Source organism: Notamacropus eugenii, chromosome 3, assembly GCF_028372415.1.
Source record: "Notamacropus eugenii isolate mMacEug1 chromosome 3, mMacEug1.pri_v2, whole genome shotgun sequence".
Classification (NCBI taxonomy): Eukaryota; Metazoa; Chordata; class Mammalia; order Diprotodontia; family Macropodidae; genus Notamacropus; species Notamacropus eugenii.
In genome coordinates this window covers 48,658,155-48,686,072 of record NC_092874.1, presented here as the reverse complement: position 1 = coordinate 48,686,072, position 27,918 = coordinate 48,658,155, and the positions used below count along the sequence as shown (strand labels likewise).

Sequence of the window (27,918 nt, the reverse complement as noted above, 5' to 3'; positions counted from 1 at the left end):
TTCCATTGGCTACATTTTGCTTGTTTTATTTCATAAATTAAAATTAAATAAAACATTTTGAAAGGTTTTATTGTAAAAGTTTTTTTACATTACAATCATTTCCCCACATACCCCCCCACCCCCAACCCCACCACATGCAACTTTCCCTTGGGTTACCTTAATTAACGACTGCAGAAAAACAAGTAAGTAAACCAACAACATAAGGACCATAGATTGAGAACTGGAAGGGAACTCAAAGGTCGTCCTCGCCAAAGCCCTTATTTATAGATGAGGAAACTGAGGCTCGAGGCTCAAAGTCACAAAGACAGTGAGCATCAGAAGCTCGATTCTCTGACTGAACCAGTGCTCTTTCCACTGTATCTTTGACGTATCAACAGAAAGGAGGCGAATGTTCCATCCAGTTTTTTAGGACCATAGAAATTAATTTGAGTTTGGCTGCCATTTGGTGATGTGTTCATTTGAACGGTGATGACTGTATACATTGTTCTCTTGTTGGACTTCCCAAATCTATCTTTCTCTTCTGGGGCCTCTGTCTTCAATCAATATAATTACAGAGATTACTGGATAGACCTCGTCACCCTGCCATATCCATCTGCCATGCCAGCCCCTTTCTCTCTTTGGTGACTTCCTCCGAGAATTTCCATTTTGAAGAAGTCAGACTAGTCATTCTTCATTCTGTGCCTAGCGATGCTTCTGACCCTGGATACCTTCATCCCTTTCCTTCCTCCCACCCCTGTTCAGTTCTTTTTTCTGTGTTTCTTCCTCCTATCAGCAAAGCTCCTTGAAGGCAAAGACTCTTTTTATTTCTGTTTGTATTTGTCTTTCCAATAATTACTCAGTGCTGATGGAGCCACATTGATTAGTGATAAGGACATGATCCTAGAGAGATGGGCTGAACACTTCCATTGTATTCTCAACAGACTATCATCGATCAATGCTGAGGCCATTGACTGTTTACCTCAGATTGAAGTCAATCCCTCCTTAGCTGAACTTCCAACTGAAGAAGAGGTTTTGAGGGCCATTAGGCTCCTTTCATGTGACAAAGCACCTGGTGCTCATTCTATTCCAGCTGAGATCTACAAGGTCTACAAGATCCTACAAAAACTGACTGAGATTTTCCAGGTTATATGGCAAGAGGAAGTTATCCCCCAGGAGTTCAAGGATGCCTCCATTGTCTGTCTCTATAAAGGTAAAGGGAATAGATATTCCTGCGACAATCACAGGGGGGTCTCTCTCTTCGTCGTTGCTGGCAAGATTCTTGCAAGAGTCCTGCTTAATAGACTGATCCTTCACCTGGAAGATGGTCATCTATCTGAGAACCAGTGTGACTTCAGAAAGGGCCAAAGAACAGTCGATATGGTGTTTGCTGCCCAACAACTCCATGATAAATGTCAGGAGCAGAACAGAGGTCTGTACACAACGTGTGACATTGTTAGTCTTGAGGGCTTATGGAAAATTATGTCAAAATTTGGTTGCCTAGAGAAGTTCATCAGTATTGCGCGTCAATTTCATGTTGGCATGTTTGCCTGGGTTTTGGAGAGTGGACAAAGCTCTTGTGCCTTCCCAGTCACCAGTGGAGTGAAACAGGGCTGTGTGCTTGCTCCCATGCTTTTTAGCATGATGTTTTCAGCCATGTTGTCAAATGTTTTCAATGAGGATGAACACGACATGAAAGTCAACCACCATAGTGATGGTAAGTTCTTCAGTTTGAAAAGGCTATAAGCCAAGACCAAAGTGGAGGGAGTGTTGGTGCATGATTTTCTGTTTGCAGATGATTGTGCACTCAATGCAGCCTCTGAAGCTGAGATGCAACAAAGTATGGATCAGTTCTCTGCTGCCTGTGCTCATTTTGGCCTAACAATTAACACCAAGAAAACACAGGTGCTCCATCAGCCACCAGCACACCATCCATACTTGAAACCATTGATTACAACAAATGGAGAAGTTTTGAATGCTGTGGATAAGTTCACTTACCTTAGTAGTGTACTTTCCAGGGATGGACACATTGACAATGAAGTTGATGCATGCGTTGCCAGAGCTAACTAAGTGTTTGGGAGACTCTGAAGAAAAGTTTGGGAGAGAAGAGGTATTAGACTGACTACCAAACTGAAGGTCTACAGAGCTGTTGTGCTGACCTCATTGTTGTATGCCTGTGAAACATGGATGGTTTACCAGCGCCATGCCAAGAAACCAAATCGCTTCCATTTGAACTGTCTTAGGAAGATTCTGAGGATCACCTGGCAGGATAAGGTACCAGACATTGAAGTCCTTGCTCGAGTGAACTGCCAAGCATTCAAACTATGCTTCAGAGAGTGCAGCTCTGATGGGCTGGCCATGTTGTTCGAATGCAAAATACACGCTTTCCAAAAATACTATTTTATGGAGAATTCACATGGGGCAGGCGATCACATGGTGGTCAGAAAAAGCGATACAAGGACACTCTCAAGGTCTCTCTCAAGAACTTTGGATTTGACTGTGCCAAATGGGAGACACTGGCACAGGACCGCTCAGCATGATGTGCCCACATCAGAAACGGTGCTGTGTTATATGAGCAAAGCAGAATTGAGACAGCACAAAGTAAAATGTAGGATGCACAAATTTTGAGTATCTCCCCCAAAAATTCATACGGAGTATTACAGATTGTAATCTACCCATGTCTTCTTATCTTTTGTGACTGTTGTCTATATCCTTCCATAAGTACATCATGGAGGCTCTGCTTGTTCTCACCCTAGAATATTATTATATTACAGACCAATTATGTTAAAGACTAATGATAAGTGAGAGAGTGGAGATAATAGAAGAGGCAATCTTCTGAAGAGTACCCTAGTCTAGAACCTGAGCTAGTAGCTGCCCTCTGGGAACCCAGTTCCACTGAGTGCAAATTGGATGAAGCAGCTGAGAGAGGGTGTCACACATAAATGAACTGATACAAAATGAAGAACCAGAAAACAAAGTACACAATGACTATGATGATATAAATAGAAACAACAACAACAACAATAAAATTGAAACTGAATGCTGTTTAATTATAATGATTAAGTTTGTCCCCAGAGAGGAGAGGAGGAAATGGGCCTCTTCCCCTTTATGGAAAAGGGGGACTGTGGGTTTGGAATATTGCCATCAGACTTAGTTGATACATTTGGTTATTTACATTGTCCTTCTTTGTCACAAAGGATGGCTCTTGGGGTCGGGAGGACTTTCTGGGATCTTGGGATTTTGTGAAATGGTGAAATGAAAGTGACTTGGAAATCAAGGTGATGAAAAGATTTTTTTTTTAAAGTAACTGAAGGAATTTTATTTATTTATTTTTACAAAAAGATTTTTTAAAAATCCTTTTTAAGACTCTCATATTTGGAAAGATCACAGGGATAATGATTCTTTACTGGCAATTAATCCCTGCCGTTTAACACGGTGTCTGGCATTTAATAAGTGTTCAATGCCTGACTGAACTAATCCAGCCCTGGACATCATTCCCAGTGCTGTCTCTAACCACCCTCTCTCCATTCCCCCCTCATTTTCTTTTAAGGACAGCTTGATCTGTAATCTAAGTGTCAATCACATTTTTAACGTCTCGGTAGTACTGTCTTTCTAAACAGTTTCATTTTTTTCCACAACAAAGAGGAGATGGCTGTTCTGAACTCTTTTCTCCAGCAGATTTGAATGCAGCACAGTGAGGCAGACCAGACACCAGCCAGTGGCAGTCCCAAAGCCAGAGAAGCCTTTTGTTGGAGATAGTAGCAGCCCGCACAATGAATGTAGGCGGAAGCTTCACGAGATCGCTACCCTGAGGCTTGCTTCCTTTGACTTCTTCCAAATTATTATTACTTTTTAGTTAAACATTCTAACCCACAAACATATTAAAAACAAACGCATAATCTTTTCAAAATATTATGCCCCAGAAACAATTAATTCCTGGAATCAGGAAAAGTCTACCAAGACACAAACAGTACTCCAACCTCAAACCCTCATAGGGTGAAAGAATGCAGGACTGCCCAGTTGGTCTCTGCTAACGAAATTCGATCTACGAGTTGCTTACCTATTGTTTATCGAGCTGATTTTGCTAAACTGTAAGGTGCACCGCCGGTGGGCTCAGATCACACACGGTCTCCAGTGTTAACCTCCAAGTTTGATGCGCGCACAAAATGGCATTTTTTGGACGGTTGATTGCCAACAAAATAATAATGAAAGCCTTCAAATCGATATCTTTACCACCTGAGCCAGCTTCTACAACCCTGGGAGTGTATGCGTGTGTGGAACAATCATGGGTGGAGCAATCTCTCTCTCTCTCTGCCTCCCGCCCCCCAGCCCCCCATCTCTGGTGTAGAACAATTGTGGGGGCAGCAGCCGTTGAATAAACCAAGAAACGCAGAATTAAGGATGGATGTAAAGCTCTTTGAGAGGCTTTCAGCGCTCGGTAAATGCCGGCTGTGGTTCATGTCGTCATTATTGTCATCACGACTGCTGGTTGCTGCTGCGAATGAGCAGCAGCGCGATGGAGATGAGGCAGGTGGTCCTCCTGGCGCACGCTGCGTGACCACAGGTAGGGACAAGGCAGGCGTGGGCATGCTGCTGCATCCTCCCGTGGTCTCCTGCTGCCATCTGCTGGCACCTGCTCTACTGGACCTTGATGCATTCCCCCGGCCTAGAAAAGCGGCCGGAGCTGCTGAGGACAGGACGGCTACCCTGGCTGCATCGGCGAGGGCTGCACTCCATTTTGGTTCCTTCCTAAATTCCTTGCTAACTTTTCCTTTGGACTCTCAGCTCCGCAGGAGTTTGTGGCTGTGTGCAGGGGCCTCCACCCGGGGTGGGACCAGTGGTGAGGGGAGAAAGAGTTGCAAGTCATTGCGGCCGCTTAGACATCGGGACCGTGACCTTAGCCATGATACAACTCCTTACGGTACCCAGCCCATTGGAGCCTGGATTACTACTTTGACCCAGGGCAGGATAAAAAGACCCTAAGCTGTTCTCCTCAGCCTCCTGTTAGCTATGAGTCTGGCACTATTGGCTGGACCTGGGGTAGTGGTGGGAACGAGTTTGAACCCCTTCCAGGACTCCCAGGGTCCCTCCTCTGCTTCTTTTTCCTAGGGATTGGGGTCTGGGATTAGAACTTTTATCCCTGTCCTCCCTTCTATTTCCTCTTTCCTCAGTCAACCGACATGCATTTATTAAATGTTTACTGTATACCAGGCCTTGGGAGTGAAAATACAAACATGGAAACAATCCCTCCTGGTAAGGAGCTTTCTGTTTCCAAATGGGAACCATTTCCCAGAGACTCGGTACTTAGAATCATAGGCTGATCGATTTACAGCTAGAAGGGTCACTTAAACTTACCTAGTTTGATTCACTTTTCCCATTTTACAGGTGAACAACCACAGTCTGGAAAGGGAAAGGGATATGCCTAAGATCAGAGTCAATAAACATTTACTGCTGATGTAAAGAAAGGCAAAAGATTGTCCCTACCCTCAAAGAGTTTATAATCTTAAGGGGGAAGAAAACATGCAAAAGGAAGCTGAAAAGGGAGGGGAGGAAGGCAGTGTGTGTGTGTGTGTGTGTGTGTGTGTGTGTGTGTGTGTCTGTGTGTGTGTGTGTGTGTATGTGTGTGTTGTTATCTCCATTCTGCCCTCCAATCAAAAAGGATCTCAGACACAGAGGATCCTGACAAGGCATGAGTTCCAGGTCTGATGTGATGTTGCAGGATGAAAGGGTTCCTGGGGACATGATAGAGAAATGTCCAGCAGTGGGAAATGAAGGCACTATTTAGCTAGTACATACCAGGGTCAGGATTTGAACCTCTAACTCCAAATCCACAAGGTCTCTCATAGCATGTTGTTATGGTTAGTCATAAAGACAATCCCCTTATTATGAAATATTTCTATAGTCCTTTGTATTTTGCTAAGTCCTTTACAATGATCATTTTCCTCTCCTTTGCAATAGCCTCATGATCAAAGCAGTTAGCGTTAGTTCTTCCATTTATTGGATGAGAAAAAGATTTCCATGGGTAAAGCAACTTTCACAGGGTCATAAAATGCATCAAATGAAGAGTGAGGTTTAGAGCCCCTGACACTGAGGGCTTGGCTTAATTCCCCTGCAACATGCTATTTTCTGTCATGACTGAATCTCGACAGATGGGGTATAAGAATTCTCAATGTGGGAAGCCAAGTCCAGAATTCCAAACAGAAAATACTTAGTGGGCAGATAGAGGAGACCTAAAGGATATTGAAATTTTATTAATATGGAAGGTCCCTTGGTCAGGAGGCTTATGGGCTATGGAGAACAGCTGATTTTGATCCACAAAATTCTAGAAAGGAATGTGTTGGAAGATGTTAGCCATTTCTGAACCTGTGGGCCAATCAATGGGCATTGGAATTGTATTCCTGAATATAACAAGTCTGAAGGCAAAAATGTGAAGGAATGGCAATTGGAAAAAGTAATTTAGTTACCAGAAAGGCAGAGTACACCCTCACCCAGACCATATGAGAGGAAAAGTGAATTGGAATGAATGTGCAAATAAAGAATACTGAGGGAGACTTAGAGAGAGAAGCTGAAAAGTTATGTCATTTTATGTTCTGAGATCTATTTATGTAAATATAAAACCACAAAGCAAGTTTATTTAGTGATGGTGACTGGGTCTGTGATTCCAGGTGAGTTAACTCCCTCCACCAGTGCAGGTTGCACCTTATTTAATTGCTTAGGCTATTGAGAGGTTTAGAAGACTTGACCAGGGTCACAAACCAGTATGTGTCAGAGACAGGACTTGAACCCAGGTTTACAGCCAGTTTTCTATCCACCATATCATGCTTAATTAGTTGCAGTGATGTTTAATATTGCTCATTGTTGAAAAATAACAAAGAAAAACAAAACCTACAAATATGTGCAACTCAATTTAATTGATAATTTAATGTAGAGAAATTTTAATAAATTGATGGTTCATTTAAAAAAATGTAATTCAACGCAGCAATTTATTTGTCACTAATTCTGTCTATCTTTGGATTTTTCTCCTCTAGGTTGAACTGTCTTATTTCTAGCTTCTGTGCTTTGCTCCAGGTCTTTCTATTTCTTTGCAGTGTGAATCTTTTCCTATTTGATGTAAGATCTGTGCTCAGTGTACTGCCATACACCCTGCAGGCACTCAATAAATATTTATTAATTATAATGATGAAAATGATACTTTTAAATATTTACATGTAAAGTATGTCTTTCACCAAGATTATATTAGATAAAAAGCTGGGGATAATTAGCAACATGTTGGACTCAGACCTAGTGATTTCTTTCCTAGACTTTCATTTTGTTAGACATCACAGTACTTTATTTATCCTTTAAACATCCTAAAAGAGAATTGACAAGTATCATTCTCATTTATAGGTGGGAAACTGAGGCACAGAAAAGCAAAATTCTCTGCTCAAAATTGTAGTGAGTTGACAGTGAAATGAGCAATGGGAAGAATTGCTTGGTAACAAATATAATCTGAATTTTTCGATGGATCAGAAAAGGAGGTAATGTAATGTCTTTGAGGGAAGGAGCTATTTTGTGTTTGTCTTGGTATCCCTAGCAGAGAAGGATAAAACTTTGTAAATAATAGGCACACAAAAATGTTTGATGATTTGAATCAAGGTAGGCTGAAACGATAACAGATGCACAATTCAAATGCTGCCCTAGTACCCATGGAATTGTACTTTGAGCATGTTGAAAGATACTCCACTATGTAGTATTTGTAGGAGGGTATGGATGAAATGATACATGATGCACAAGTATAGATGCTTTGTGATCAGTACACATGGAGTGAATACCATGAGATCAAATGGATCCATTGAAACATACACCCTTGGATTTGGGTCATCCCTACCTTTTGGGAATGAAATGAAAATATGGACAGTCAATATACATTTGTATCTTGTTTGTGTGAAACAATCCTCCTAAATGGATTCTAGTCTTGAAGAATGATTGCTATATAGAAATAGAAATGTAGCTGTGAGATCACAACTTTTAGAACTAATGAAAAACCATTTCTTTATTACCCTCCTCCATCTTTGATTATTCACAGATATTTTTCCTTATGAGGGAAAATATAATGTTATTTAAGGATAAGCACATTTTTTTCTATCTGATTTAATTAGTGCTCAAAGTTTTAAAAAATATTTACTCTTTCTTAATATAAGTCCCTAATTTTTTAAAAAAATCACGTTTTAAAAAATTTGGTCCATCACAAAATGGGTATAGTGCTCTTTAAGAAATTAAAAACAAGATCAAATTTTTATCTAGAAGTGTAAGATTCCTGACAGAGAAGCCTGTGTACTTTAAAAAGGAGCATAATAATGTGTTATTGTATTATTGACTATTTTCAAAGAACTTTTCAATGACTGTCTTGTCTTAAGATAACAGTTATTTTTTTAGTTGAGAGGATGAAACTACTGAAGGTGATTCTGATTCATTCACTAAGCATTTATTTAGCACCTACTATATTTAAAAATTGGGGCAGGGACTAGATTTGATGGTATAGGGAATTCCCAAGTGAGTAAACTCCCTCTATCCATGTGGGGTATCTATTCCTCAACTTGTAGTTGTACTTAGATAAAGAACAGCCTAGAGCACAGAGAGCTTATTGACCAGGCACTATGTGTCTTCCAGGCTAGCTGTCTATCCATTCATTGTGCCATACATTTAATGTCCAATGAACACTTTAAAAAATAGCTATACATATCCGTTTAACTGTTAGTACTCTAAATGTGAGATTAGAGTCCAACAGTCAACAGGATGATGTTTTCCAGGAGCAGCTGTTCTTAGTCATGGATTTCAGTCTGGAGGGGGAATAGTTACCTCTTTATTTTCACTAGCCTTTGGTTTCCTTTGCAGTCTATGTATTTTTTCTATACATTTACAAACAATATTCTTAGGAGTCCATAGACTTCACCAGTCTACCAAAAGGGTCCATAATATAAAAAAAGGATGCAGCCAGGTGGTGGCATACTGCACAGTGCTAGACCTGGAGTCATGAAGACCTGAGTTCAAAGCTTGCCTCAGACACATATCAGTTGTGTGGCCTTGGGCAAATTGCTTAGCCTATCTTAGGCTCAGTCTTCTCATCTGTAAAATGAGGTTAATAATAACATATATTTCCTGAGTTTGTTGTGAATAAAGCCTACCGTGAGGATGTTGGCAGTTTATGTACTAACATCTGTTACAGAGGATGAGGAAGGGAAAGCATTCTTTAAAGAATTCTATGAGATCCTTCAACCCAAATGGAAAGGAATTTCAACTCACCAGTTCAGCCTGGTATGACCTGATTCAAATACTTAGACAATTTTCCATGTCTCTGAATTCTTCCTTCTCTGAGTTAAATCTGACCACAATTTGTCTTGCTGTAGACGTGTGCCATGCACAATGAATAACATATGAAAGACCTCAACATCTATAGAGAGCCTCTTTGCATTTATCCTCCATTCAGGGCATCATCCATCACCACTGGCAATTATGTTTTCCCATTCATGTCTCACTTAAACCCCCTTGGAAGTTACTCTAATAGTCATATCTGATGCCAAGATCTGGAGACTGTCTTGTGGACATGGCAGATAGAAAGGAAACTCTGCTCACCAGTTTAGGTTTGGGTAAGCTGAACCAAACACTCAGCCAGTTCTTCATGTCTGAATCCTTCCTTTTCTAAGATGGAACTGGCCACAATTTAAAGAGCCTGTCACTATTTCCAAATTCTGACTTTAATTTTTTTGCCTAAATCTTTTCTCAAAGAGAACAATTCTATTCTCCATAGCTGTGTGCCAGGTTGGTTTGTGGGTTGCATTTGGTTTGCCAACCATCCACAGCTATGCCAAATGACTTGAGGCTATGGTTCAGTAGATCCTTAAAATGTTTCTTCTGTCCTCCTCACTTGTACTTCAGCTCACTATATACTAGGTGCCTGAATGTTAAGTTTCTGTCCATTCTGAGAACACCATTATAAGTTCTGATTATCTGCTTTCTGAATGAGTCCTTATCCTTGTTTGAAATAATGTTAAAGTCAGTGGGGTGGTATGGAAAGAGTGCTGTCTTTGGAGTTAGAGGACCTGAGTTTCAAATCTTGGCTCTGCTACTTCCTGGTTGTGTGACCTTGGGTAAATCACTTCATTTCTCTAGGCCCTTGGTTTCTTCCTCTGCAAACTGTGGGAATTGAGCTCAATGAAGTCTAAAATACTTTCCATCTTTGAATCTTATGAGCCTAAAGTGTGAAGCATGACCACTTCAGTTGAGGACTTTTGAAAGCAAGTTCAAGGCACATTTGAGTCAGTTTAAGTTATTCAAAGCCATGATTTGTGAGCCCCCACTGGTATTTCTTTTTACTAGAACAAACTAGAGGACACATCCTTAAAAAAGGCATTTAAATTAAACAGGAGGCTAGGTAACTGACAAGGAAAATTTTTCCTCCCCCACCCCTCTGGTCCTCACACACACACTAGTGCACACATTTTTGAAGATTCATAAACTGGCAAATTCCTGAATTGACAAATACATCTTCACATTTATGTGCCATTTAAAGCCCCTTAAAGTTTGCTCCAATAATTGTATCTGCAACTAGGATATAGAGACTATCATGTAAACATGGGAAATAGAGAGAAAACTTTATTTACCAATTAATGGTAGGAGAGGGAAAATGTGTAGATGAGGGACATGTGTGGGAGAGGGAACATTTGCAAGGAAAACTTAGCTAGGCTGGTCCTTGGAAAACAAACACATAATGTGTTCCTGGGCTCATTCTTCAATTCTTTCCCTCTTGGTAGGACTCATCATAGCTTATGCTCTGCTGATATAGCCTTTGAGATCTGTGTCAACTCTATGCTGCAGTAAGGCATAGTGATAGGATTTTAATGCAGGGTGGTTGGTAGGGAAGATCTAATTCACTAAACTTCAGTGGCTCCCTATTGCCTCTAGGATCAAATATAAAATCCCCTGCTTGGCTTATAAAGTCCACTCAAACTAGTCCCTTCCTACCTTTCTAAGCTTCTTACACTTTACATCCCCACCCCTCCCTTCACACACTCTGCCTCCTTGCTGTTTCTTGAACATGACACTTCATCTCCTATTTTCACTTGCTGTCCCCATGCCTTAAACTTTCTCGTCATCTTAGCCTCTTAGCTCTTTGGGTTCCATTCACTTCCCAGATAAAATTCTACTTCTACAAGAAGTCTTTTCCATCATCCTTAATGCCAGGGTCTTCCTTCTGTTGATTATCTCCAGTTTCTCCTTATACATCTTATGGGTACACAGTTGTGTGCATGTTGTCTCCCTCCAAAGGCTGTAAGATCCTTGAGAGCATGACTGCCTTTTCGTTTTCTTTGTATCCTCAGGACTTAGCACAGTACCTAGAACATTGTTTATTGTTTAATAGCATCCAATTTTTTGTGACCCCATTTGAAGTTTTTTTTTTTTGTGCAAAATATTGGAGTGGTTTGCCATTTCCTTTTCCAGATCATTTTAGAGATGAGGAAACTGAGGCAAACAGGGTTGAGTGACTTGTCCAGGGTCACACAGGTAGTAAGTGTCTGAGACTGGATTTGAACTCAGGAAGATGAGTCTTTCTGACTCCAGGCAAGGCTCTCTATCCACTATGTCACATGGCATATAGTAGGCTCTTAAAAAATGATTATTCATTGACTGATTGGTTACTGATCATTAGGTTTTTGGGACTCTACCAGTTTAGTAGCATGAAACTATGCCCAAATCCTTTGGGAGTGGAGAATACAGGACAGCAAGGTAGCCAAGTGGTGTTGGTATGAGGCACTTAAGAGGGTACATGGTCCTCAAGGAGGGAATGCTTCTAATGTATTTAAATGATATTGTGGGCTCTGCAAATAACTGTGGCAACCACCACAAGCTCCCCAGCTTTCCAAGCGTGGTATGAAAGGTTTTACCTTGGTTTTCTGTAAAGCAATCATCATTATTTTCTTTGAAAAATATATACAACAATATAATTTATAGGAAAATTCAGCAAGATCTGGGTACTCCTTAGTGGGAAGTTTGGATGATTTCTTTCTAATGATAAATTTCAGAGAGAGTAAAATTGAAAATGATAGATGGGCTTTACTTTATAATTGCTTTTTTAAAAAACAGAACATATACAGTGTATAATTTTTTTAAAATATAAAAAATAACATAAATTAGTAATAATATTAATATTTTCTTTTTCCTTTCTTTTGATTAATTTTTAAATTTTAAAAATTCTGAACTTAAATACCAAATAAAATTAATATCTCCACATACAAAGTAGAACAGAAAATGAGGATTGTAAATGAAACTGTAAATCTCTATGTACAGCTTGATTTTCCTTTCAAGCATATGATAAATTCAACCTATAATTTTCAAGCTTTTCTGCTTGTCTGTGCTTCCTTCTGAACTCACTTCAGCTCTCTTCCGTCATTTAACAATGTTTCCATGACTTTTCTTTCCTTTTTGGAGGTCAACCCTGTTAGTATCTTTCTTATCTCTTCTTCCTATTTCCTCTCCTTCTTATCGAAGACCTTGTAAGAAATATTCATAGCCAAGCAAAACATTTTGCCATGTTGACCATGCCCAAAAATGTATTCTTCGCCTTAAGTTCATCATCTCTCTGACAGGAGGCGGGTAACATGCTTCATCATTTGTCCTCTGGAACTGTGGATTGCATTGATCAGAGTTCTTAGGTCTTTGTACGTTGCTATTCTCAGTTCTGTTTATTTGATTTTGCATCAGTTTATGCAAATCTTTCTTTGAAACTATTCCCTTTGTCATTTCTTATAGTGAAATAATACTTCATTATATTAATAAAATTGTTCAACCATTTCCTTTTTTTGGCCGCTTGTACTTTTATTGATGGGAGTCACTAGATGGTTCAGTGGATAGAGCACTGGGTCTGGATTGAGGAAGACTCCTCATCAAGAATTCAAATCTGGCCTCAGGCACTTACTCACTGTGCAACCCTGGGCAAGTCACTTAATCCTGTTTGCCTCAGTTTCCTCATCTGTAAAAATGAGCTGGAGAAGGAAATAGCAAACCATTCTAGTTTCTTGGCCAAGAAAACCCCAAATAGGGTCATGAAGGTTTGGATGTGACTGAATATATGAAACAATTGAACAGCAAATATACATATGCATATACACAGACACATACTTGTATGTCTATCACATATGACTGAACAACAACTTAACAATAACATACTTCTATTGATGTATTTTATTTTTAATATTACATACATTTACAGATAGCTCCCACTTTGTAACAGAGTAAAATAATACATAAGTAAAGTTAATAATACAGTAAGTTCATGTAAAAATGCACGCCCCATTCCACAGCTGTAGTACCCCCACTTCTATTTAAAAAACTGACAGAAATTTATTTTCTCTCCCTCCTATACCCCCATAAAAATGAAAGATACCCCTAAATTTCTTATAATAGATATGAATAATCAAGGAAAAACAAATCTCCTCAGTGACTGTACACAAAAATACTTAGGTTTTAATTCAAATCCCCTTTCCAGTTTCTGGTTCTTTCTTACTACAGACAGAACTGCTAGAAATATTTTTTGCATGTATGAATCCCATACATCTTTCTTTCATCTCTCTGGCATATGGGCCTAGCAGTGGTATAGGTGGCTCAAAAGTATGCACAGTTTAGTGACTTTAGGGTTATCATTCCAAATTGTTTTCCAGTATGACTGGTTCAATTCACAGCTCTACCCACAGTATATTAATGTGCTTGCTTCCCTGAAACTTCTCCAAAAAAAAGGTCATTTACCTTTTTGTCATTTTTACCAATCTGTCACTTGTGGAATAGAATTTCAGAGTTGTTTTGATCTGTGTTTATCTAAATATTAATGATTTGAACCATTTTTTTCATTGGGTTTTTCACACCTTGACTTTCTTTCTTTGAGAACTGACTGTTGATGTCCTTTGACCATTTATCTATTGGTATTTTAATGCCTTTTCAAAGAGAAACCTTACTTATCCATGAGATGTGAACTGAAAACTAGTTTTATATTTTTAAAATCAAGTCACCGATACTGTTACAGAGTAGAAATAAATGTCTGTTTTCTGTTTGAGTGACTCCTTTTTCCATCAGCCTATAAAGTAGAATTGTAGGAACAAACCTTTAGAAGCTAAAGAGATATTAGAGGTCATTTGACCATCATGATAGACAGATAGATTTTCTTTTTATCAATGGGACGCTTGGGGTACAAGCCCAATAGTAGAATCTCTGGGCCAAAGATTGTGGACATTTTGGCTACTTAATTTTCATGATTTCTTTGCTTTCCAAAAAGTTTGTACTGATTTACAACTCCACCAATAATGCATTAATGTGTGTATCTTCTCACAACCCCTCTGACAGTGACTATTACCATTTTTTGTCATCTTTGTCAATTGGCAGGGTGTGAGGTGAAAGATCAGGACTTTTCAAATTTGCATTTCTCTTATTATTAGTTATGTAGAGCAATCTTCATGTGGTTGTGAATACATTGCAATTCTCCTTTTTGTTCAAATATTGATTTGCTCACTTATTTTTTGAGGAATGGTTTGGATTGTGGGTGTGTATATGTGTGTGTGTGTGTGTGTACACATACATCCATATGCCCATACTTCCATATATACATATATATACATACATACACACATATATGTGAGAGAGAGAGAGAGAGAAAGAAAAAGAGAGAGAATACCAGAATTAGACCAGAGAGTCTAGACTGACTACCATGGTTCTCAATACCTAGAAGGCCAAGTAGTTAAGATAATTACCTCCAGGGTTCTCCATTACCCTTAAGGTGATATGGGGTGGTGGTGGTAAATAAGTGTTCTGTCTTTGGCTTCAGCCCCTATTGATAGTGTTCCCTCAGTTGTAGGAGGGATCACCTGTACCCCAGTTCATTCAGTCAGACTAGCTTTTACACAACAGCAGATATATTTGAAATACTCAAACCTACTCCTTCAACGTGTGGGAGGCACCACCTCAGGCTCTGAGGAGGGAAAGATAATTAGGTTCATAGTTTAGCTTGTTTTTTGTAGAGCACAGTTCCAGTTGCAAATTCAAAATCCCCCTTGGGCTTAAGTCCTAGGCACCCTGGCTTCCTTGCCAGTCTGCCTGTGCTTCCTTCCTGCAATCCTGGCTACAAGGTCTCCATGGCTTGAATTCTGTGAAGATGCCCTCTGGCCCCTGAAACTAAGTAGGACAAACAATACAGAATAGAAACGAACACCCCTAGACCTATTTTTTAAGAGCCCTAGTGAAAGAGAGGGGCAAGGGAAGGAAATCTTTCCCCTCTCATGAGTTCATTTTATGATATCAGATCAGAGTTTGTTGAAAAAGAGTAAAGCCAAAAGAAAATGGTGTGAAAAGGATCGACTAGCTCAATCTCACTAGTTTTAAAGACACAGGCAGCCAATTAAAGGAAGCTACCTCTACCCATGTGGCAGGGGAAACAGTAGGCTCCATGTTGGGAATACTCCAAGGACCCCTCAATGATGTCTCCATGTAAGGAGAACTGGGCATGCCCAAAGAAACCTGTGTTATGCTCATACCTTTTTTTTTTTTTTTTGAGGCAATTGGGGTTAAGTGACTTGTCCAGGGTCACACAGCTCCTAAGTGTCTGAGGCCTGATTTGAACTCAGGTCCTCTTGATTCCACATCTATTTGTTTGCCACCTGGCTGTCACTCATACACTTCACTTTTCATAGAATTATAGATTTAGAACAGGAAGGGAACGCAGAGGTCATCTAATCCAGTTTCCTCACTTTACAAATGAAACCGAGGCCTAGGGAGTAAAGTGACCTGTCCAGGGTCACTGGGGCAGGTGCTAAGTAGCAGAGTCAGAACTGGAATCCAACTCCCATGCTGCCTCTAAATTGTGAAATGCTTTTCATGAAGTCATCCTCAGCTTGTAAACACTGATCTTTCCTTTTCTTGACTCCAAATAGTATTTATATCATTCATTTTCTCATCATGTACTGCCTTTTGGCATCCCCGATATTGCTGTGTTTCCTATCATTTATCTTTCTACATGTGTACATCTTCCTTCCCCAACAATATAGTAAGCACCTTGAAATCAAGGGCCAGGTAATTTACTTGTCTTCTCAACAGCACCTGGCACGGTACTGTGCGCATAGTAGGTGCTGGAGAATGTAAGGACCTTTAGGACAGGGTCTATTTCATTTTTATCTTTATACCTGCAGAGCCTAACATAGTGCCTAGCTCATATAAAATAGGTGATCAATAATCAATAAATAGTAAGCACCTTTTATGGGCCAGGCACTGTGCTAAAAATCTTGGGGATACAAAGAAAATCAAAATATATTCCTGCCTGAAGCTCATAATCACGTAATAAGTACATTTGGATTATTGATTGATTTAATTAATATATTTTTAGTGAATGAACTTTCATTCCAAACATGTTCATTTAGCTTCAGAGTACAGAAAGCTATTTTTTTTAGGGCCATGAGCAGCAGCAGCAGCAGCAGCGGCGGCGGCGGCAGCAGCAGCAGCCTTTTTTATCCATTATAGACTGGCTTAAGCAGCAGCCTGGCTCGGCACTTTGCCCATGGTGATTGCTCAGGAAATATTTGTTGAATGTGGTCTGTCCTCTGTGACAGTGGGGAAGGGAAACCTGCTGCTGTCGCTGTCACTGTCACAGCTTAGAGCCAACTGAGGTGGGCTCAGCGGCTGGAACACTCACAGTTGAAGTTCACATCAATTTGCAGGGTTTTTAGAAGATCGTGAAAGACTCACTTATATGTCATGGTACAGGGTAAACACTTTCCAGAGCAAGAGATGTTGAACTAAGCTGGGAGCAAAAGTATGTGCTGTCTTTAGAGTCATGGAGTCAGAGCAGGTATATTTATTGGGCATTTATTATTCATTCATTCGCTGCTCAAAAAGCTCTCTCTTTTGCTTATAGGAAAAAAAATACAAGCTTCTCCTTCTGGCATTTAAAGCTTTTAAAATCTGGCTCCATTCTCTCTTTCCAGGCTTATTGTATTGTTACTTCCTTTCACACTCTCTGAGCACCCGTCAAAGTGACCTACTTCCTCTTCATCATACAGGACATTCTGGGTCCTTGCCTCAGACACTTAGTAACTGAGTGACCTTGGGTAAGTCACTTAACCCTGCTTGCCTCAGTTTCCTCAGCTGTAAAATGAAGATAATAACAGTACCTATTTCGCAAGGTTTTTGTGAAGAGGAAATGATACCAAGCACTTAGCACAGTGCCTGGCATACAGCAGGCAATGCATAAATGCTTATTCCCTTCTTTTCCCTTCTCTTTCCTCCCCTTTCCTCACATGAGACCTTTCTTTCCTCATCTTTCTGCTACTCACATAGCTAGTGCCTCCCATCCACAATTTAACTTACATCTACTGTGTATTTATTTGATCACGCAGGAACAAACATAAGCTCTCTGCGGATAGGGACTGTTTTTGTACTTTTTGTGTGCTGCCCTTGTTTCTTTATTACCGTCCTAGTTCCTGAAGTGTTGTAGGGCTTTAATATGAGTTTGTGGAGAGATTGGATTTATTCAGTGGACAAATGTTGGTGAGTGCTTAAATTGGAGAGATGATACATACTTTGGCGATGGAGAACACCAGCTGGAATACCGTAGCAAATGAAATGTAACAGCTTGGACTATAAGTGCTACAGAAAGTCAGCCTTGGGGAGAGCAACTGCAGTGGGGATGGGGATATGAGGGAGGGGGCAGAGCTGCAGCAGCAGCAGCAGGGGCATGTTCTGTCATTCCCCATTTACACCTCCCATTCTTTACATAAGTTTCCATCTTTAAGAGGACCAGAAGGATGTGTCCTGTGGAAGACTGTGGGTTAGAGCTGATCATACTCATAGACAGTGATTAGATCACAGATTGTGAAGGACAAGACAAAAATCATCCACTGGCATTGTAATTTAGGACAGGAGTGAGGGGTGAGGGGGGATTGGTTAGGGCTTGGTGGAAGGCACCAGGCTCTTGTATCCCCCAGCAGAGGTAAAGATGAAAGACTGAGTGAGGTGCAACGTCCATGTCCAGTCCTTTATAAAGGGCTTTGGGTGGGGTTGAGTGCCCCATCCTCTCTCCAATCAGAGGGGAAGGGAGGCTGAGGGTGTTGAAAGGTGCTGAGTATTTGAGTCAAACAGAATGATAATTAGCCAATCCTGGGAGGGGCATCAGGTTCCCTGGAGTTCAGACCAAGTAGAGTTGTAGATAGGTAGGGGAGGAAATCACAAAATATTAAATACTTCAGGAAATTTTCTAAGACTTTGTCTTAGAAAGGCTGTTAAGTTGCCGTTCCGTATTGGGAGATGAACTCACAGGTCAACACCTCTCTCTTACAAAATAAAATAAAATAAAATAAAAAGAGACATGCATAATAACGTTCATATAGGACTTTAAAGGTTATAAAACACATTTCTCACAACAAAGTGAAACAGTGCAGCATAATTATTTTCATTTTACAGGCGGAGAAACCAAGGTGCAAGGACAAATGACTTGTGCAGTGACACAGGTAAGAAGTGTTAGCTCTCACACTGAACCCAGGTTTACTGACCCTCTCCAGTCCTGTATTCTTTCCCTTATATCAAACTGCGTCTGCACATATGCCAGTTGATTTGACCGTATTTCTTGGTTACATTTGCAGACAGTGACAAGAAAACGACACCCCAAGTTGAATTACAAAGAACAGCTTGTATTTGAATTTGGCCAGGGTGAATTAACAGTAATTCCCCCAGTCCCTTCTCTCCTGGCAGCTTTAAATTTTGTAGTGTTTTCCAATTTCCTCCCACTCCCTCCTACCCTCACCCCTTCCGCCTTCAGAGTCATGAATGATTAATTTTATTGACTTAATCTCAAACTGATATTTTTACTGCAAATCATTTAAAAATTCAAAGACCAATCTCACTTTAATGCTTTAAATTTGGGGAACTGCAGCTACAGTGCCTGGTTGTTCTGAGCAATGAAAGGGGATAGGTAGTTTAAATTATGCTTTGAGAAGCAGGTCATAGATATAAATTCATATTAACTATAAAGTCTTCAAGGGAGAGATTGATATTATTGCTTTTTTAAAAAAACTCACACTAAAACTCCACCTTGACATTTTACCTCATATTTGACCAATTCCATGAATTTACAGTTCACAACTTTCTAAACTGTCAAGTGCCATTTTATTATTAGTTATTACTATTGTTATCATTAAATTACTAAGGTATTACTTTTAAAATAATGAAATTTGGTGATATTTATAGTTGATAAGAAAATCTCAATGATTTTCTTTTTGAGGTATTGGGTATTATCTACAAAGTTATCATTGCCTTAATGTCACCATTAGATGTTGCTGTCATGACTTTTGTCTGGTACCCTATTGAAACCTATGGTCTTCTTTTAAATTCGTAAAATAAAATACATAGAATTACAAAGAAAGTACATTATATTGAAATACAATTATCAAAATATTTTTTAAAAATCCCAAGATCACCAATCCCAGGTTAAGAATCCCTATTTTATAGTATGGGATGGACAAAAGTTTCAATAGGTGAAGAGGTATGGATAAATGGTAAATTACATCATTGGCCTGCCACATAGTAGGCACTTAATAAATGCTGTTCCTTCTCCTTCCATCCCCCAATTCCCAGAACATAGCTGGTACTTAACAAATGCTTTTTCAAAGAATGAATGAACATTCCACAGTAATATAATAATTGGGCTGCATTTATGCTGTGGCAAGTAGCGTCTTCCACAAAAGTCTCATTTTAATGCCTCATCAAGGTATGGAGAGAACCGTGGATTTTCATAGTCTGTGATGATTCTACTAAGCTGGAATAGCTTTCAGTATGTTAATGATAGCCTGTATCTGTTCTAAGCAGAACGTCACCCACTAGGCAATGAATTCTTTGGACCTGGTGAGCCAAGAATCAAAGAAAAGTGAAACGTCTCCCTGAGTCCTGCTGGGTTCTCCATCTGCTTCTTCTGTGTGCTGTGATGATGTCAGAGTGAGTAAAAGGGGCAGAGGGTGCCAAAGACTTTTTGTCTATAAACATGAATTAATTAATTTTATTTCTTTTAAAAATAAATTTTGTGAATGCTTTTCCTTTTTTTTTTTTTTTTTTTTTTTTTTTTAGTATTGTGCTGGTTTCTGGAATTCTCTTTCTCTCTTCCTGCCTTTTCAGAACACTTAATAAAAGTTGCAGTTAAAGGGAAGGATAACTGATAGGTTCTCTTCGTAGAAGCAAATAAAGGAGTTGGCAGAGTTTTTAGTGGGCACCCAAAGGTAACAAGAAATATAATTTCATCAGATATGTGAGCATGAGTAAGAAGTCTATCATAAAGATAATTGCAGTTTACAAAAGGAATGGTAAACCACTCCATTACCGTTGCCAAAAAACCCTAAATGGGATCACGAAGAGTCAGACGGGACTTCAATGACAGCAACAGAACATGTCCTGCATCTGTCCTTGTGGATGAAGGTGTAGAAGAATTCTGTGAAGAGCCTGAGAAGATCTCCTAAACCATGCTAGCACATGCCTTGATATTCTGTGTATTATATTCAAAATACCTTGAATGGAATTCAGTACTGTGTACTGAATATTAAGACAACTTGATATTCAATATGAGATCACAGGAGAGGATGACAAAAATATTTTTCAGTATATAATGACTTCAAAGTGAGATCACAGGGGAAGATGGCAAAATGTATTTGGAAAAATATGGCTCAGAATTATGAAAGAGGCTAATGACCTAGAATTAAATAAATATTAAGGCTACCGACTATGTAATTTGGTAACAATGTAATAAGTAACAACAGAAATACTTGGTTGTAATGTTTTAGCTGTGAGAATGATCATAGCCAGAGTCTCCTGTTGCTTTAACTGCAAATGAGCCTTCCTTACTTCTGGAGACAGTCCCACCTTCAGCTCACTCAGTATTTTGTAAAGTCTCAAGAAATTCTTAAGAATTTTGTTTTATCTTCTCAAGATTAAAGTTAAAAATAATCAGTCAGGAAAGGAAGTTATTCTTTGTTTTTGCTCTGTCTTCTGTAGTTTCTCTCAAGCCATAGTTCTTATAAATCTCCAGACTCATTCCTCATAAAACTTTCTTTATAATGCTGGACTTCTGAACTTGTCTGGTGAACCTATGAATCCCTTCTCAGAATAATGTTCTTTAAATGTCCTAATAGGAAGGCTTGTTCAATTCCATCCAAAGGTTAATTTAAAATGAAGACATTTTCACTTCCAAGTTCATGGACCCCCTATAATCTTATGCATGAATTTCTTATGTGCCCATGGCCCCACCAGGTTAACAATCCCTACATATAAAATATTTTTGTATAAAACAATATATTTATAAAGTATGTATAAAATATATTTATATTTAAAATAATATGAGTACATATTTATGATGTTTTGCATATAAAACAGTTTTCCCAAGAAAGTCTGTTTCTCAAAAAAAATCTTTTAAAAATGACACCCCAAATTCCTTTGCTTCCTCTTCCCCCATCAGTCTGCCAGCTTCATTTCATTCCATGCTGCTGTGTGTTCCCAACTCTAATGCATCGTTTTGTTACCCTCTGTGCTTTTCCCTTCCTGATCTCTACCTTAACTGCTACCTGTCTTCCTTCACCATCCCACTCTATCCCCATTACTATTTGTCTCTGTGCCTCCTTTTGCAGCTTGTCTCTGTATTTTCTGTGCCATTATCCCTATGTCCTCTGTGGTTTATTAAAGTGTGACCGTAGTCATCTTGACCTGCTGCCATCTTAGTCTTTCCTGGTGAGTCCCCAAAGAATGGGCATGCCTGGTCCATTTCATAATTTTATAGTTTATCAATTCAATTTAGTACCTTCTAATTTTATATTCACTATTTTTCTAAATTCTCTTTGTGTAGTTTACCTTTCAGTCCATCTCATGAGCTTTTAGGAAGATGGGAATATCCAAGGTGATTGTATGGAGACAGTCTCTTTTGATACCTCTTAAAATATTACACCATAGAAAAATAGAACTTTATTTTATCCTTTGCTTTCATCTAAATCCAAAATGGTGTGGTGATCAAAGAGAAGACACCACCCCTAGTAAGCTGGAAGTACTCAGTGAACAAGTGAAAATCATGCTAATACTTCCTATTGCACTATATATAGTGGGAAAAAACTTTCAAAAGCTGGCAGTTTAATCAGTACAATTTTCAAAATCAGAGACTTTAGAACATACAGAAACATTTAATTTGCAAAAATGAAATGACTGCTTTTCTTTTCTTCTCCCTTTATTTTCTTCCTTTCCGTCCTTTTGTCCTCTTTCTTTCTGAAAGGGAATTCTTGGAATCCAAGCATATGAGATGAAATAACTGTAATGTCAGACTTATCTTAAACTTTGAGGATGTTAACATTTCCCTCCTGAATTGTAAAATAAAACTCCTAAACACTTGGAATTTTGTCTCTTGCAAGTGGTACAGTTAAGCTGCTCCTGTCTGAAGATTGTTGATAAACATACAAGTTAAATGTTTCATACTTCTTGAGATTCAGGAATAGAAAATTGACCTTTTTTTGTTTGGTTCATCTATACTTCTGGGTCCCGAAAACATAAAAAGTTTCAAACTTTGGATATATTTATCATCACTGAAAATTAGCGATATTGTTCTTTTGGAAAATGAAAGAATAAATGTGACTTAAATGTGAAAGTTTTAATACAAGTGAACAACTTGTATTAAAGATAAACTCTGACAATTTAGTTTCCAGAATTCAAACATAAACTTTCACAGTTCTATATCAAATGCACTGCAGTTTGGTTATTCACTTGCAGTGTAGCTAGTAATATAATTCTTAATGTTCAAAACTGAGTGTGTGAGAGAACTAGCCTGAATGAAAAACTGCTAGTGTTAGAGTTTGTTTGCAGCCCAGAGTAGGATGTTATCTCTTTTCCATTGCTGGTTTGAAAAATGCAATAGGAATACACATTCCGGATGTTTATACAACACTGCTTAGAAGTGATTTATATAATAACACCAAATGTTCCCTAACAATAGGAGCATGATAAAACATATTAATTTTTGTTTTTACAAAATTTCAGAGTCTTTTGTTCCATGGACTTTGTTCCATGTTCAGGGCGGTTAGGTGCCTCCTTGGAAAGAGTGCAGGAGCTGGAGTCAGGAAGATCAGTGTTCAAAACCTGCCTCAGACATTTACTAGCTGTGTGACCCTGGACAAATCACTTCATCCTGTCTGTCTCATTTTCCTTATCTGTCAAATGGAGAAGGAAATGGCAAACCACTCCAGTATCTTTGCCAAGAAAATCCCAAGAAGGGGTCATGAAGAGTTGAACAGCACTGAATACGGCTAAATAACAACAGAATGTTCCATGAAGTTTTCTTTATTGCTTAATCAACAGAGAGACTAAAAGGTTATTTGTTTTTGACCTGTGCAGTTAGTTATCTTTCCACTCCAATCTATCTTCCACACAATTGTCAGTGATTTTTCTAATGCTCTGGTATGACCATATAAACCCTTTCACTCAATAAATGCCAGGGCTCCCCATTACCTTTGGTATCAGCTGTAAGTTCCTGTTTGGCTTATAAAATGCTTCACAACCTGGTCCTATACTATTGTATACTATAATTCTATACTATATTATCCTATACTATATTTTCCAGCCTTATTGCATGTTACCTATTCCTGTGCCTTTGACCGTCCAGTCAAATGGACTTTCTTGATGTTCCTAACACACTACCCTCTGATCACCCAATCTTCTATCCTGGTTTATATCCTGTTAATTGTTTTAATGCATACAAATGTGTCTACCCATGTATTTGGGGTCCAGTGCCCAGCTGAAGAGGTCTGGTCCCAATTTGTTATGCAATTGGTATGTATTGTTTAATAAATTGATATGTTTGGAAACGACACTTTGTTTCCTCAATCATTTTCAATCAACCCACCCATCACAGCGTTTGAGTGACAGGACTATGGCTCCTTTCACCCAGCCTGAGTCTGAGATTTCACTTCCCCCTGTTCTACACCTAGGGTCTAATTCCATGATCCCAGCCCACCCTGTTCTACATTTCCTACTTGCCTGTGGGTCAAGTTTGTGATCTTGGGCAGGAAAGATGACCTACTATGGTTTCTTCTTAGATTTCTGTTCACTACTTGGTCTGGCGTTAGCCTGAAATCACTGTGTAGTTATCAGAGAAGTTGGGCTATATTGTTTTCCTCCTACTCTACTATCTTGACTGGTCTCACAACTCCAGAGATTTTTTTTTTAAACAGATCTCCTTCCTGCCTCCGTTATATACATTTTTGGGAGAAAATTCTCTTTTTTCTTCCCATGTTTTATTTCTTTTGTCCCTGAACATAGATTTTTAAACAGGGACAAAGGGATTGTTTTCACCTTCTTTGCCATTTGCTGTGCATGTGAGTGTTGCTAAAACATCTATGACAGGTGGGTCAGTGTTGGTGCCACTGTTTCTCTTTGTGGTATTAGCATTGAGAAACAGAAATGGTGTGAAAAGGAGAACTTTAAGAATTGATTTGGGTCATGGTATGATGGAAGGGATTAGATCAGGGGAACTATGAATAAACTTGGGATATCAGAGGACCAGAGGTGTAACTAGGGTGAAGGGATCAGGGATTTTTGCCAGGGCACCAAAATTTAAAGGGTGTGGAAAACACTTAAAGCACTCTATAGAATGATAGGGACAACAGAGCCTAGCACCTAGTTACCAGGAATAAATAATTAAAATAGAAAATGATCAGACGGCCATCCCAGGACCTCTATCCTCCATAGAGGTGATGTTCCAAGTTCTGGGGCCTCTCTTTCACCCCTGTGTTTATCTTAAAAATAATTGATCTGAAACTCCATAATGGGTTGCTTGTCTTAGGTGCATTTTGTCAAACTTCTTTCTGTGACCAAAACAACTCATTTCTGCTAGACTCAAGATAGATATGAAAACCTCTAAGACAGAGTTGGGAACCCTGAGGTGTATCTGTTTCAGGCTGGCCTCGAAAGAACTCTGGATCTGAGTTCCTCCTCTCTCCCAGCTCTTCTCATAAGGACAAATTCATCAACTTAATGCTATTTCCCAAATTAGGAATGTTACCTTTCCCCTTTTCTGATGCCTGTCCTAAGCCAAAGAGCTGAGTAAAATAACCTTACATACATCTGAACAGAAGCTCCTTCTTGGATGAACTCTATCACCACAGTCTGACTGAGGCTTCCAAAGAGGTGTTCCAGATCATCCCCCAGTCACTGGGGGAGGAAGCCAAGGACCATTTTGCTGGCCCCCCTAGCAGTCATCAGCCAAACCAGCTGGCCGAGGTCCCTGTGGCTATGGAAACCAACTTGCCTGGAGAAAGAGGATTTAAAGTAAGCTTCTTTTCCTTTCAATTTGGTTTACCAAAATGAGGCCTTGGCCCTTTGAATCACATCTTGCTGATATGTATCAGATCAGGCCATTTAATCTTCCCAGTCAATACCTTATCACAGTTTCCTTAAATGTCTTTTCACATGTGACCTTTGGGGTACAATCTGAGACAACTCAGATTACTGCATTTCCTTACACACTGAACTCCTAATATGCCCCATTTTTGCACATAGGGACTATATTGAAATTCCTCAAAAGGAGAAAAGAAGTTTGTAGAACTGGGAAAACCCATCCTGATGCATCCTGAAGGTCAAAGGATGATGAAAAGAATAGGTGATTTTTTGATAACTTACATATTATGTATTTCCTTTAAAAATCAGTGTGTTTGCTTGTGTATATGTGTTTGTGCGTATGTACATTTTGTGAACACGTGCCAGTGCCTCAGGGGATTAGAAAACCACAGACTTAGCAAAGTTCACATGCATAGAATGATAGGTATAAAGAGACACAAGGTGCAGAGTCCCTTACCCACTCTTTTAAAATCCAAGGTGAGAAGGAAAAAAAGAGTATTTTCTTCCAAAATTTGTATAATGGGTCATGGAGAGGGTTTATTAAGAATCTCTGGAGTCTCCTCTACCATCTTCCTTTCTCTTTCGTCTTTTACTCTGTTGCAGGGTTTTACATTTTCATTCTAGGTAATGCTGTGAGGCCCAAGGCAGGTCATTTTAGAAACTTCTCTCCACATATTAAACTGAACAGCAAGTAAAAATTTTCAAACATATCCAACAGCCAATAAAAACCTGCTGGAGACTGGCAGAATCTCAAAACCTTTGCAGGTTTCCCCTCAAACTGCAGAATTCTGTGGGTTATTAAAACCGAGTTTCAGGCTTTTTTGGAAGAGGCCCATTCTGTGAACGGGACAAATGAGAAGATGTCTCAGGGATTTCAGAAGTAAAAAGGCCCCGATAGTGCTATGTTTCATCTGTCTAGGGACTCCATCTTCGCTTCCTTTCCTAGACAGGGCACTTGCATGAAGTTAATCAGTTGGATTGTTTCATCCCAGAAATGCCCTGTCTAGGATAATGAAAAACGAAGCATTTGCATAGGATGTAAGAAAACCCAGGGTTGAGAACACTAAAAGGAATGGAAGGAAACTGGCCGTGGTAAGGGCTATGGAACCACAGAATCATAGTTGGAAGGGAACTCAGTTGGAGGTGAACTCAGTAGTTTAGTCCAATTCAGGCTAGAAAAAGAATCCTCACCACAAAACACCTGAGAGTGTCCATCTAGTGAGGACTTCTGATGAGATCTAAGTTTCCAAAGACTTCTCAAATGTCATATAATTCATCCCTCTGCTTTAGGGCAAGACTGAATAAATTATAAAACAGAGATATGAATCTGTTCTATTTTTAAGTAAGTATGTCTCATGACTTCTAAGGATAACCCATTCTAACACTGGATAACTTGCTATTAGGAAGTTATATTTAACACATATTTTTATTGTGCTCCTACTTTGTGCAGAGCATTGAACTAATTACCCTATAAACTTATAGACTTATAAATTGCTTTCTTAATAACAGACCTGTGGAGACAGGCAGTTAGAGATTCAGAAATTTAAAATTAGAAGGACCTTGAAGATCATCTAGTCCACTCATTTTGTAGATGAGGAAAATGAGGCCCAGACGGGTTCAGTGATGTGCCCAAGGTCACACAGATATTATATGAGTATTCACATCCACATCTTGCCAATGCCAAGTCTAATACACTATCAGCCATACTGTACTGTTTCTAGTACAAGTACAATTTGGCGCCATGGTGCATAGAGTGCCAGGCCTGGAATTAGGAAGACTTCTTCATGAGTTTGAATCCGACATCAGATACTTACTAGCTGTGTGACCCTGGGTGAGTCCCTTAATTCTGTTTGCCTCAGTTTTCTCATCTGTAAAATGAGCTGGAGAAGCAAATGGCAAACTATTCCAGTATCTCTGCCAGGAAAACACAAAATGGGACCACAAAGAGTTGGATGTGACTGAAAAAAATTAAACAATAACAGATCCTTATTTTAAAGAGGAGGAAGCTAAGGTTTAGAGACATTAGGCGACTTGCCCTTGGTAATACAACTGGTAAGTGCCATAAAAGGATACAAATTCTAGTTTAAGTCTAGGGATGTCCCCTAATGAATACATCTCTGCCCTCAAGTAACTGACTCTCAAGCTGAGGAGATATGGCAAACTCACAAAGAGATACAAAATATCTAACTTAAATCTACTTTGTTGTCATCAAATTAGTTGGTTTTGCTCGGAGGACAGATGGAAAACATTTCCCTGTGAAATGCAATTCTTAGGCTTGGAGATAGTTCTGAGATGTTTTCCCCCACAGTTTTTTTCAGTTTTCATTTTTGAACACCTTCATTTTCTTTATTCCTCTCCTCCAATTCTCTAATCTTATTAAGAGAGGAGGGCATGCAATGCTGTCTCTCATGATGAGAAATAATAATTAGTAATAGCATCTAAATGACCTCACAAATAGGGAGGCACTGTGGTAAAGTAGAGTAAGTACTGGCTCCAAAGTCAGAGGGCCTGGGATTGAATCCT

The 27,918-nt window shown here is 39.2% G+C and overlaps 1 long non-coding RNA gene across 14 annotated transcripts in view; it reads left to right on the top strand.

Moving 5' to 3' along the window:
- LOC140530917 (uncharacterized) overlaps positions 1-27,918 on the top strand; it is a 1,083,438-nt gene that overhangs the window by 824,137 nt on the left and 231,383 nt on the right. For 9 of the 14 annotated variants that reach the window (XR_011976158.1, XR_011976156.1, XR_011976157.1 and 6 more), the window contains 3 exons: positions 18,448-18,494; positions 19,849-19,974; positions 20,104-23,796. The exons of 2 other annotated variants lie outside the window; for them this stretch is intronic. This is a non-coding gene — a long non-coding RNA (uncharacterized lncRNA). Of the gene's footprint in view, positions 1-7,362; positions 7,854-18,447; positions 18,495-19,848; positions 20,071-20,103; positions 23,797-27,918 lie in introns of those variants that run through there. 3 more of the 14 variants (XR_011976148.1, XR_011976147.1, XR_011976151.1) reach the window with 3 other exon arrangements.